Source organism: Heptranchias perlo, chromosome 20 (assembly GCF_035084215.1).
Source record: "Heptranchias perlo isolate sHepPer1 chromosome 20, sHepPer1.hap1, whole genome shotgun sequence".
Lineage (NCBI taxonomy): Eukaryota > Metazoa > Chordata > Chondrichthyes > Hexanchiformes > Hexanchidae > Heptranchias > Heptranchias perlo.
The window spans coordinates 52,440,690-52,452,318 of NC_090344.1; the positions used below are offsets into that span (position 1 = coordinate 52,440,690).

The 11,629-nt window shown below is 58.2% G+C and overlaps 1 protein-coding gene across 2 annotated transcripts in view; it reads left to right on the top strand.

Annotated features, from left to right (window-relative positions):
• Nucleotides 1-7,627: 7,627 nt before the first annotated feature.
• The window catches only part of plat (plasminogen activator, tissue), a 62,795-nt gene continuing 58,793 nt past the window's right edge, over nt 7,628-11,629 (top strand). The window contains exon 1 of one of the 2 annotated variants that reach the window (XM_068001388.1): nt 7,628-7,696. The gene's annotated coding sequence lies outside the window, so the exon portion shown is untranslated. The remainder of the gene's footprint in view (nt 7,697-11,629) is intronic. The other variant, XM_068001389.1, reaches the window with a different exon arrangement.

The following is an 11,629-nucleotide window of genomic DNA, read 5'->3' on the forward strand; positions in this document are numbered from 1 at the left end:
GATGGGCTTCGATGGGAGAGTTAGGGGACTGGAGGGATGGGCTTCGATGGGAGAGTTAGGGGACTGGAGGGATGGGCTTCGATGGGAGAGTTAGGGGACTGGAGGGATGGGCTTCGATGGGAGAGTTAGGGGACTGGAGGGATGGGCTTCGATGGGAGAGTTAGGGGACTGGAGGGATGGGCTTCGATGGGAGAGTTAGGGGACTGGAGGGATGGGCTTCGATGGGAGAGTTGGGGTACTGGAGGGATGGGCTTCGATGGGAGAGTTAGGGTACTAGAGGGATGGGCTTCGATGGGAGAGTTAGGGGACTGGAGGGATGGGCTTCGATGGGAGAGTTAGGGGACTGGAGGGATGGGCTTCGATGGGAGAGTTAGGGTACTAGAGGGATGGGCTTCGATGGGAGAGTTAGGGTACTGGAGGGATGGGCTTCGATGGGAGAGTTAGGGTACTGGAGGGATGGGTTTCGATGGGAGAGTTAGGGGACTGGAGGGATGGGCTTCGATGGGAGAGTTAGGGGACTGGAGGGATGGGCTTCGATGGGAGAGTTAGGGGACTAGAGGGATGGGCTTCGATGGGAGAGTTAGGGTACTAGAGGGATGGGCTTCGATGGAAGAGTTAGGGTACTAGAGGGATGGGCTTCGATGGGAGAGTTAGGGGACTGGAGGGATGGGCTTCGATGGGAGAGTTAGGGGACTGGAGGGAGGGGCTTCGATGGGAGAGTTAGGGGACTGGAGGGATGGGCTTCGATGGGAGAGTTAGGGGACTGGAGGGATGGGCTTCGATGGGAGAGTTAGGGGACTGGAGGGATGGGCTTCGATGGGAGAGTTAGGGGACTGGAGGGAGGGGCTTCGATGGGAGAGTTAGGGTACTGGAGGGATGGGCTTCGATGGGAGAGTGAGGGTACTGGAGGGAGGGGCTTCGATGGGAGAGTTAGGGGACTGGAGGGATGGGCTTCGATGGGAGAGTGAGGGTACTGGAGGGAGGGGCTTCGATGGGAGAGTTAGGGGACTGGAGGGATGGGCTTCGATGGGAGAGTCAGGGTACTGGAGGGAGGGGCTTCGATGGGAGAGTTAGGGGACTGGAGCGATGGGCTTCGATGGGAGAGTTAGGGTACTGGAGGGATGGGCTTCGATGGGAGAGTTAGGGTACTGGAGGGACGGGCTTCGATGGGAGAGTTAGGGTACTAGAGGGATGGGCTTCGATGGGAGAGTTAGGGGACTGGAGGGAGGGGCTTCGATGGGAGAGTTAGGGGACTGGAGGGAGGGGCTTCGATGGGAGAGTTAGGGGACTGGAGGGATGGGCTTCGATGGGAGAGTTAGGGGACTGGAGGGATGGGCTTCGATGGGAGAGTTAGGGGACTGGAGGGATGGGCTTCGATGGGAGAGTTAGGGGACTGGAGGGATGGGCTTCGATGGGAGAGTTAGGGGACTGGAGGGATGGGCTTCGATGGGAGAGTTCGGGGACTGGAGGGATGGGCTTCGATGGGAGAGTTCGGGTACTGGAGGGATGGGCTTCGATGGGAGAGTTAGGGGACTGGAGGGAGGGGCTTCGATGGGAGAGTTAGGGGACTGGAGGGATGGGCATCGATGGGAGAGTTAGGGTACTGGAGGGATGGGCTTCGATGGGAGAGTTAGGGGACTGGAGGGATGGGCTTCGATGGGAGAGTTAGGGTACTGGAGGGATGGGCTTCGATGGGAGAGTTAGGGGACTGGAGGGATGGGCTTCGATGGGAGAGTTAGGGGACTAGAGGGAGGGGCTTCGATGGGAGAGTTAGGGGACTGGAGGGAGGGGCTTCGATGGGAGAGTTAGGGTACTGGAGGGAGGGGCTTCGATGGGGGAGTTAGGGGACTAGAGGGAGGGGCTTCGATGGGAGAGTTAGGGGACTGGAGGGATGGGCTTCGATGGGAGAGTTAGGGTACTGGAGGGAGGGGCTTCGATGGGGGAGTTAGGGGACTAGAGGGAGGGGCTTCGATGGGAGAGTTAGGGGACTGGAGGGAGGGGCTTCGATGGGAGAGTTAGGGGACTGGAGGGATGGGCTTCGATGGGGGAGTTAGGGGACTAGAGGGAGGGGCTTCGATGGGAGAGTTAGGGGACTGGAGGGAGGGGCATCAATGGGAGAGTTAGGGGACTGGAGGGATGGGCTTCGATGGGGGAGTTAGGGGACTAGAGGGATGGGCTTCGATGGGAGAGTTAGGGTACTGGAGGGATGGGCTTCGATGGGAGAGTTAGGGTACTGGAGGGATGGGCTTCGATGGGGGAGTTAGGGTACTGGAGGGATGGGCTTCGATGGGAGAGTTAGGGGACTAGAGGGAGGGGCTTCGATGGGAGAGTTAGGGGACTGGAGGGATGGGCTTCGATGGGAGAGTTAGGGTACTGGAGGGATGGGCTTCGATGGGAGAGTTAGGGGACTGGAGGGATGGGCTTTGATGGGAGAGTTAGGGGACTGGAGGGATGGGCTTCGATGGGGGAGTTAGGGGACTAGAGGGAGGGGCTTCGATGGGAGAGTTAGGGTACTGGAGGGATGGGCTTCGATGGGAGAGTTAGGGTACTAGAGGGATGGGCTTCGATGGGGGAGTTAGGGGACTAGAGGGAGGGGCTTCGATGGGAGAGTTAGGGTACTGGAGGGATGGGCTTCGATGGGAGAGTTAGGGTACTAGAGGGATGGGCTTCGATGGGAGAGTTAGGGTACTGGAGGGATGGGCTTCGATGGGAGAGTTAGGGTACTAGAGGGATGGGCTTCGATGGGAGAGTTAGGGTACTGGAGGGATGGGCTTCGATGGGAGAGTTAGGGTACTGGAGGGATGGGCTTCGATGGGAGAGTTAGGGTACTGGAGGGATGGGCTTCGATGGGAGAGTTAGGGGACTGGAGGGATGGGCTTCGATGGGAGAGTTAGGGTACTAGAGGGATGGGCTTCGATGGGAGAGTTAGGGGACTGGAGGGATGGGCTTCGATGGGGGAGTTAGGGGACTGGAGGGATGGGCTTCGATGGGAGAGTTAGGGTACTAGAGGGATGGGCTTCGATGGGAGAGTTAGGGGACTGGAGGGATGGGCTTCGATGAGAGAGTTAGGGGACTGGAGGGAGGGGCTTCGATGGGAGAGTTAGGGTATTACAGGAATGGGCTTCGATGGGGGAGTTAGGGGACTGGAGGGATGGGCTTCGATGGGAGAGTTAGGGGACTGGAGGGATGGGCTTCGATGGGGGAGTTAGGGGACTGGAGGGATGGGCTTCGATGGGGGAGTTAGGGGACTGGAGGGAGGGGCTTCGATGGGAGAGTTAGGGGACTGGAGGGATGGGCTTCGATGGGAGAGTTAGGGGACTGGAGGGATGGGCTTCGATGGGAGAGTTAGGGGACTGGAGGGAGGGGCTTCGATGGGAGAGTTAGGGGACTGGAGGGATGGGCTTCGATGGGAGAGTTAGGGGACTGGAGGGATGGGAATTGAGGTGAACAGTTCAATCGTGTCTCGGTTTGAGTGTAATGCTGAAGCCCGATGCCAGTCTCTCCCTGACAGAGTTAATCAGTAGAGATATCTTGACATGATGTCTTATCTTTGATATTGTACACAGCTCCCTTCTGACGCTGATATTTTTAATATTTGTTTTATAAATAACATGGTGCTGAGACTGTGACAATTCCTGAAATCATTGGGTGACGAAAGAACCACAGTGTGTGGGAGTCTGGACTGAGACATCCCAGGGTCACCGTACAAGATCAACCAAACCACAAGAAAGGCCGCAGTAACCTCCAATCACACGACATCCAAGAGAATTATTCGCCTTTCCTCACTCCCAGTGCTCCCTCATTTCCCACATGATATCCCACCACCACCTGCTCAGATATCATCTCCCAGCTCCAGGGCACTGTTTGTGGTCTACATTAATGACTTGGATATGAATGTAAAAGGTATGATCAGTAAGTTCGCTGATGATACAAAAATTGGTAGGGTGGTAAATAGCGAGGAGGATAGCCTCAGTCTGCAGGACGATATAGATGGGTTGGTCAGATGGGCGGAACAGTGGCAAATGGAATTTAACCCGGAAAAGTGCGAGGTGATGCACTTTGGAGGGACTAACAAGGCAAGGGAATACACAATGAATGGGAGGACCCTAGGCAAGACAGAGGGTCAGAGGGATCTTGGTGTGCAAGTTCACAGATCCCTGAAGGCGGCGGAACAGGTAGATAAGGTGGTAAAGAAGGCATATGGGATACTTGCCTTTATTAGCCGAGGCATAGAATATAAGAGCAAGGAGGTTATGATGGAGCTGTATAAAACACTGGTTAGGCCACAGCTGGAGTACCGTGTGCAGTTCTGGTCGCCACACTACAGGAAGGATGTGATCGCTTTGGAGAGGGTGCAGAGGAGATTCACCAGGATGTTACCAGGGCTGGAGCGCTTCAGCTATGAAGAGAGACTGGGAAGATTGGGTTTGTTTTCCTTGGAGCAGAGGAGGCTGAGGGGGGACATGATTGAGGTGTACAAAATTATGAGGGGCACAGATAGGATGGATACTAAGGAGCTTTTTCCCTTCGTTGAGGGTTCTATAACAAGGGGACATAGATTCAAGGTAAAAGGCGGGAGGTTTAGAGGGGATTTGAGAAAGAACTTTTTCACCCAGAGGGTGGTTGGAGTCTGGAACTCACTGCCTGAGAGGGTTGTGGAGGCAGGAACCCTCACAACATTCAAGAAGCATTTGGATGAGCACTTGAAATGCCATAGCATACAAGGCTACGGACCAAATGCTGGAATATGGGATTAGAGTAGACAGGGCTTGATGGCCGGCGCGGACACGATGGGCCGAAGGGCCTCTATCCGTGCTGTATAACTCTATGACACTGTCATTTTAACACCAATTCCCAGGAGCGGCACACTCTAATCCAACCTTGTATGTTTTTTCGATTCGGTGTCAGCCGTGGCTCAGTACTCTGGTCTTTTGTAGGCTGTGGGTTCAAGTCCCATTCCAGAGGCTTGAGTACAAAATCTAGGCCAACACTTCAGTGCAGTACTGAGGGAGTGCTGCACTGTCGGAGGTGCCGTCTTTTGGGATGAGACGTTAAACCGAGGCCCCGTCTGCCCTCTCAGGTGGATGTAAAAGATCCCATGGCCAGTATTTGAAGAAGAGCAGGGGAGTTCTCCCTGGTGTCCTGGCCAATATTTATCCCTCAACCAACATCACTAAAACAGATTATCTGATCATTATCACATTGCTGTTTGTGGGATCTTGCTGTGTGTAAATTCACTGCCACGTTTCCTACATTACAACAGTGACTACACTTCAAAAGTACTTCATTGACTGTAAAGTGCTTTGGGATGTCCTGAGGTCTTGAAAGGCGCTATAGAAATGCACGTCTTTCTTTCTTTATTCCCAGTGTTATCGATTTTCTGTATCAGTGGGTCAGTCAAAAGCCAAGAGTAATAAGATAGCCACTGAAGTGATGTGGGAAGAATTTGGGGAGAGATGTTCTGACCTATCTTTGTACAAAGTCCTAAACAGCAGCGACTAGCAATAGATAGCACCTTTAATGTCGTAAAAAATGCTAGAGTGCTTTTTGATAGGTTCTTGAGCAATTAGAATAGCTCAAATTAAAAGGTAACTCATTTGGGATCGGCCTGATTCCAATAATCTAACTCTGAATGAACGTCCATTCTTGTTCGGATTCTCTAACCCGCACTGGAACACCATTGTGTTGTTGGTGAGCACTTGGCTGGACTGAAACACAATTACCATCCTGAGGGACACCAACTCAACCAGCCACAAGGCAACATGGCGACCGTCAGAGTGTTTGCTGCTCTGTGTGTGTGGAGGGTTTGCAAATATCTGCCCTGGACACGTGTCATATTTCTGAATCTGTATTTCTGGAGGAAGCTGTTTGTACACTAAGGTTGTACGTGATTCCCAGTCCCACCAGGTCATGATACGCAGGTGAGGTATGGAACTGTACTCATTGAAGGGACAGAATTACAGGCCATTACTGACAGTTAGTGACCACTTCCTGCTTTGAAAAATGACAAAAAATGACTTCTCTGTCCTTTGGAGAACAAAGTCTACTCTTTCGAACTCTTCTGAACTATCAGTGTTTGAACGTTACTGGGGATGTCCTGACCTGTACTGATAGCCCCCAATGCCAGGCTCCAGTCTCCCTCTCCCCAAGTGCCAGGCTCCTGTCTCTCTCTCCCCTAGTGCCAATCTCTCTCTCCCCCGTGCCAGTCTCCCTCTCCCCCAGTGCCAGGCTCCAGTCTCCCTCTCCCCCAGTGCCAGGCTCCAGTCTCCCTCTCCCCCAGTGCCAGGCTCCCTCTACCCCAGTGCCAGTCTCTCTCTCCCCCATGCCAGTCTCCCTCTCCCCCAGTGCCAGGCTCCAGTCTCCCTCTCCCCCAGTGCCAGGCTCCCTCTCCCCCAGTGCCAGTCTCCCTCTCCCCCAGTGCCAGTCTCCCTCTCCCCCAGTGCCAGGCTCCCTCTCCCCCAGTGCCAGTCTCCCTCTCCCCCAGTGCCAGGCTCCCTCTCCCCCAGTGCCAGTCTCCCTCTCCCGCAGTGCCAGTCTCCCTCTCCCCCAGTGCCAGTCTCCCTCTCCCCCAGTGCCAGTCTCCCTCTCCCCCAGTGCCAGTCTCTCTCTCCCCCAGTGCCAGTCTCTCTCTCCCCCAGTGCCAGTCTCCCTCTCCCCCAGTGCCAGTCTCTCTCTCCCCCAGTGCCAGTCTCCCTCTCCCCCAGTGCCAGTCTCCCTCTCCCCCAGTGCCAGTCTCCCTCTCCTGCAGTGCCAGTCTCCCTCTCCCCCAGTGCCAGTCTCCCTCTCCCCCAGTGCCAGTCTCCCTCTCCCCCAGTGCCAGTCTCCCTCTCCCCCAGTGCCAGTCTCCCTCTCCCCCAGTGCCAGTCTCCCTCTCCCCCAGTGCCAGTCTCTCTCTCCCCCAATGCCAGTCTCTCTCTCCCCCAGTGCCAGTCTCCCTCTCTCCCCCAGTGCCAGTCTCCCTCTCTCCCCCAGTGCCAGTCTCCCTCTCCCCCAGTGCCAGTCTCCCTCTCCCCCAGTACCACTCTCCCTCTCCCCCAGTGCCAGTCTCCCTCTCCCGCAGTGCCACTCTCCCTCTCCCCCAGTGCCAGTCTCCCTCTCCCCCAGTGCCAGTCTCCCTCTCCCCCAGTGCCAGTCTCCCTCTCCCCCAGTGCCAGTCTCCCTCTCCCCCAGTGCCAGGCTCCCTCTCCCCCAGTGCCAGTCTCCCTCTCCCGCAGTGCCAGTCTCCCTCTCCCGCAGTGCCACTCTCCCTCTCCCCCAGTGCCAGTCTCCCTCTCCCCCAGTGCCAGTCTCCCTCTCCCCCAGTGCCAGTCTCCCTCTCCCCCAGTGCCAGTCTCCCTCTCCCGCAGTGCCACTCTCCCTCTCCCCCAGTGCCAGTCTCCCTCTCCCCCAGTGCCAGTCTCCCTCTCCCCCAGTGCCAGTCTCCCTCTCCCCCAGTGCCAGGCTCCCTCTCCCCCAGTGCCAGGCTCCCTCTCCCCCAGTGCCAGTCTCCCTCTCCCCCAGTGCCAGGCTCCCTCTCCTGCCACCCTGCTGGGTTTGGAGCTCCATCCTCCGGCTGCAATTACCGGATTTTCTCCATGACCTCAGCCTGTTTGCAGCTCCGCCCCGCTCCGCCCTCCTCCAGCCCGCTACATAACCGAGCGGCTCGGGGCTGGGGCGGCACAGAGTCGGGGAGAGAGAGCGACCCACAGCCGACCGGGTGAGTAGATGGAGCGGGGCCGGACTGCAGGTTCCCGGGGAACCCCCTCCCCTCCCCTCCCCTCCCCGCCCAGCGCTGCCTTCAGTGCCCCGGGTCTGGTTTCATTGATCCGATCGTCTGTCTCCTTCACTGGCTGCAAGAACTGACCTTCCAGCGGCTTCAGTCTGTGGGAGGGGAGAAAGTGAAGGTTCAAATGTGGGCAGGGGGGCAAGGGGGAAGGGGCAAGGGGGCAAGGGGAAGGGGGCAGGGGCAAGGGGAAGGGGGCAGGGGCAGGGGGGCAAGGGGAAGGGGGCAAGGGGGCAAGGGGGCAGGGGGGCAAGGGGAAGGGGGCAGGGGCAAGGGGAAGGGGGCAAGGGAAGGGGGCAGGGGGGCAAGGGGAAGGGGGCAAGGGGGCAGGGGCAGGGGGCAAGGGGAAGGGGGCAAGGGGCAAACACAGGGTTAAGGGGCAGTGGCTGAAAGCTGGGACAGAGGAGACAAAGGCCAATTTCCTGGGATCTGGTTTACGGAAACAGCATTCATGTAAATTTTACAAGTTGGAATAAACACAATTGTTTGCTTTTACTTGGACTGTTTCGGTTGGAATGTGAGGGAGAGGGGGCTCAGGGTGGGCTCAGGGAGGGAGAGGGGGCTCAGGGTGGGCTCAGGGAGGGAGAGGGGGCTCAGGGTGGGCTCAGGGAGGGAGAGTGGGCTCAGGGTGGGCTCAGGGAGGGAGAGGGGGCTCAGGGTGGGCTCAGGGAGGGAGAGTGGGCTCAGAGGGGGCTCAGGGAGGGAGAGTGGGCTCTGGGAGGGAGAGGGGGCTCAGAGGCGGCTCAGGGAGGGAGAGTGGGCTCTGGGAGGGAGATGGGCGTTTGGTAAAATTGCCCAAAAAGAAGGAATTTTGAATACAGACCCAGAAACAGCACTGATTTTATAAATTTCATTGAGTCCTGAGTAAATGCTGATCCAAGAAATGATTGTCTCTGTAGCTCTGTCATTTTCAGTTGCATTCAAAAGCAGGACAGAGTTACTCGGGAGGAGGAAAGGCTGGAGGATTGTTGAAAGTTAAGGTGCTTTTCCAGTACACAAAGGGTTAATCTCCGCCAGTTCTTCAAAGTTCAGTGAAAATCTCGCTGGCCTTTGCTTGGAGAAGACTCGGACTGTGTGTGTGTGGGGTCAGTGCCGGACACTGTGTGTGTGTGGGGTCAGTGCCGGACACTGTGTGTGTGTGGGGTCAGTGCCGGGCACTGTGTGTGGGGTCAGTGCCGGACACTGTGTGTGTGTGGGGTCAGTGACGGACACTGTGTGTGGGGTCAGTGCCGGACACTGTGTGTGTGTGGGGTCAGAGCCGGACACTGTGTGTGTGTGGGGTCAGAGCCGGACACTGTGTGTGGGGTCAGAGCCGGACACTGTGTGTGTGTGGGGTCAGTGCCGGACACTGTGTGTGTGTGGGGTCAGTGCCGGGCACTGTGTGTGTGTGGGGTCAGTGCCGGGCACTGTGTGTGTGTGGGGTCAGTGCCGGGCACTGTGTGTGTGTGGGGTCAGAGCCGGACACTGTGTGTGTGTGGGGTCAGAGCCGGACACTGTGTGTGGGGTCAGAGCCGGACACTGTGTGTGTGTGGGGTCAGAGCCGGACACTGTGTGTGTGTGGGGTCAGAGCCGGACACTGTGTGTGTGTGGGGTCAGAGCCGGACACTGTGTGTGGGGTCAGAGCCGGACACTGTGTGTGGGGTCAGAGCCGGGCACTGTGTGTGGGGTCAGAGCCGGACACTGTGTGTGTGTGGGGTCAGTGCCGGACACTGTGTGTGTGTGGGGTCAGAGCCGGACACTGTGTGTGTGTGGGGTCAGTGCCGGACACTGTGTGTGTGTGGGGTCAGAGCCGGACACTGTGTGTGTGTGGGGTCAGAGCCGGACACTGTGTGTGTGTGGGGTCAGAGCCGGACACTGTGTGTGGGGTCAGAGCCGGACACTGTGTGTGGGGTCAGAGCCGGACACTGTGTGTGTGTGGGGTCAGAGCCGGACACTGTGTGTGGGGTCAGAGCCGGACACTGTGTGTGTGTGGGGTCAGAGCCGGACACTGTGTGTGTGTGGGGTCAGTGCCGGACACTGTGTGTGGGGTCAGAGCCGGACACTGTGTGTGTGTGGGGTCAGTGCCGGACACTGTGTGTGGGGTCAGAGCCGGACACTGTGTGTGGGGTCAGAGCCGGACACTGTGTGTGTGTGGGGTCAGTGCCGGACACTGTGTGTGTGTGGGGTCAGAGCCGGACACTGTGTGTGTGTGGGGTCAGAGCCGGACACTGTGTGTGGGGTCAGAGCCGGACACTGTGTGTGGGGTCAGAGCCGGACACTGTGTGTGGGGTCAGAGCCGGACACTGTGTGTGTGTGGGGTCAGTGACGGACACTGTGTGTGTGTGGGGTCAGAGCCGGACACTGTGTGTGTGTGGGGTCAGTGCCGGACACTGTGTGTGTGTGGGGTCAGTGCCGGACACTGTGTGTGGGGTCAGAGCCGGACACTGTGTGTGTGTGGGGTCAGTGCCGGACACTGTGTGTGGGGTCAGAGCCGGACACTGTGTGTGTGTGGGGTCAGTGCCGGACACTGTGTGTGTGTGGGGTCAGAGCCGGACACTGTGTGTGGGGTCAGAGCCGGACACTGTGTGTGTGTGGGGTCAGTGCCGGACACTGTGTGTGTGTGGGGTCAGAGCCGGACACTGTGTGTGTGTGGGGTCAGAGCCGGACACTGTGTGTGGGGTCAGAGCCGGACACTGTGTGTGTGTGGGGTCAGAGCCGGGCACTGTGTGTGGGGTCAGTGCCGGACACTGTGTGTGTGTGGGGTCAGAGCCGGACACTGTGTGTGTGTGGGGTCAGAGCCGGGCACTGTGTGTGTGTGGGGTCAGAGCCGGGCACTGTGTGTGTGTGGGGTCAGAGCCGGACACTGTGTGTGTGTGGGGTCAGAGCCGGGCACTGTGTGTGGGGTCAGTGCCGGACACTGTGTGTGTGTGGGGTCAGAGCCGGGCACTGTGTGTGGGGTCAGTGCCGGACACTGTGTGTGTGTGGGGTCAGAGCCGGGCACTGTGTGTGGGGTCAGAGCCGGGCACTGTGTGTGGGGTCAGAGCCGGACACTGTGTGTGTGTGGGGTCAGAGCCGGGCACTGTGTGTGGGGTCAGAGCCGGACACTGTGTGTGGGGTCAGTGCCGGACACTGTGTGTGGGGTCAGAGCCGGACACTGTGTGTGTGTGGGGTCAGAGCCGGACACTGTGTGTGTGTGGGGTCAGAGCCGGACACTGTGTGTGGGGTCAGTGCCGGACACTGTGTGTGTGTGGGGTCAGAGCCGGACACTGTGTGTGTGTGGGGTCAGAGCCGGACACTGTGTGTGGGGTCAGAGCCGGACACTGTGTGTGGGGTCAGAGCCGGACACTGTGTGTGTGTGGGGTCAGAGCCGGACACTGTGTGTGGGGTCAGAGCCGGACACTGTGTGTGGGGTCAGAGCCGGACACTGTGTGTGTGTGGGGTCAGTGCCGGACACTGTGTGTGGGGTCAGAGCCGGACACTGTGTGTGGGGTCAGAGCCGGACACTGTGTGTGGGGTCAGAGCCGGACACTGTGTGTGTGTGGGGTCAGAGCCGGACACTGTGTGTGTGTGGGGTCAGAGCCGGACACTGTGTGTGGGGTCAGAGCCGGACACTGTGTGTGTGTGGGGTCAGAGCCGGGCACTGTGTGTGGGGTCAGAGCCGGACACTGTGTGTGTGTGTGGGGTCAGAGCCGGGCACTGTGTGTGTGTGGGGTCAGAGCCGGACACTGTGTGTGTGTGGGGTCAGAGCCGGACACTGTGTGTGTGTGGGGTCAGAGCCGGACACTGTGTGTGTGTGGGGTCAGAGCAGTATTTCTGAAGTGTAGCCAACGTTGTAATGTTGGAAACGTGGCAGCCAATTTGCACACAGTCAGCTCCCACAACCAGCAA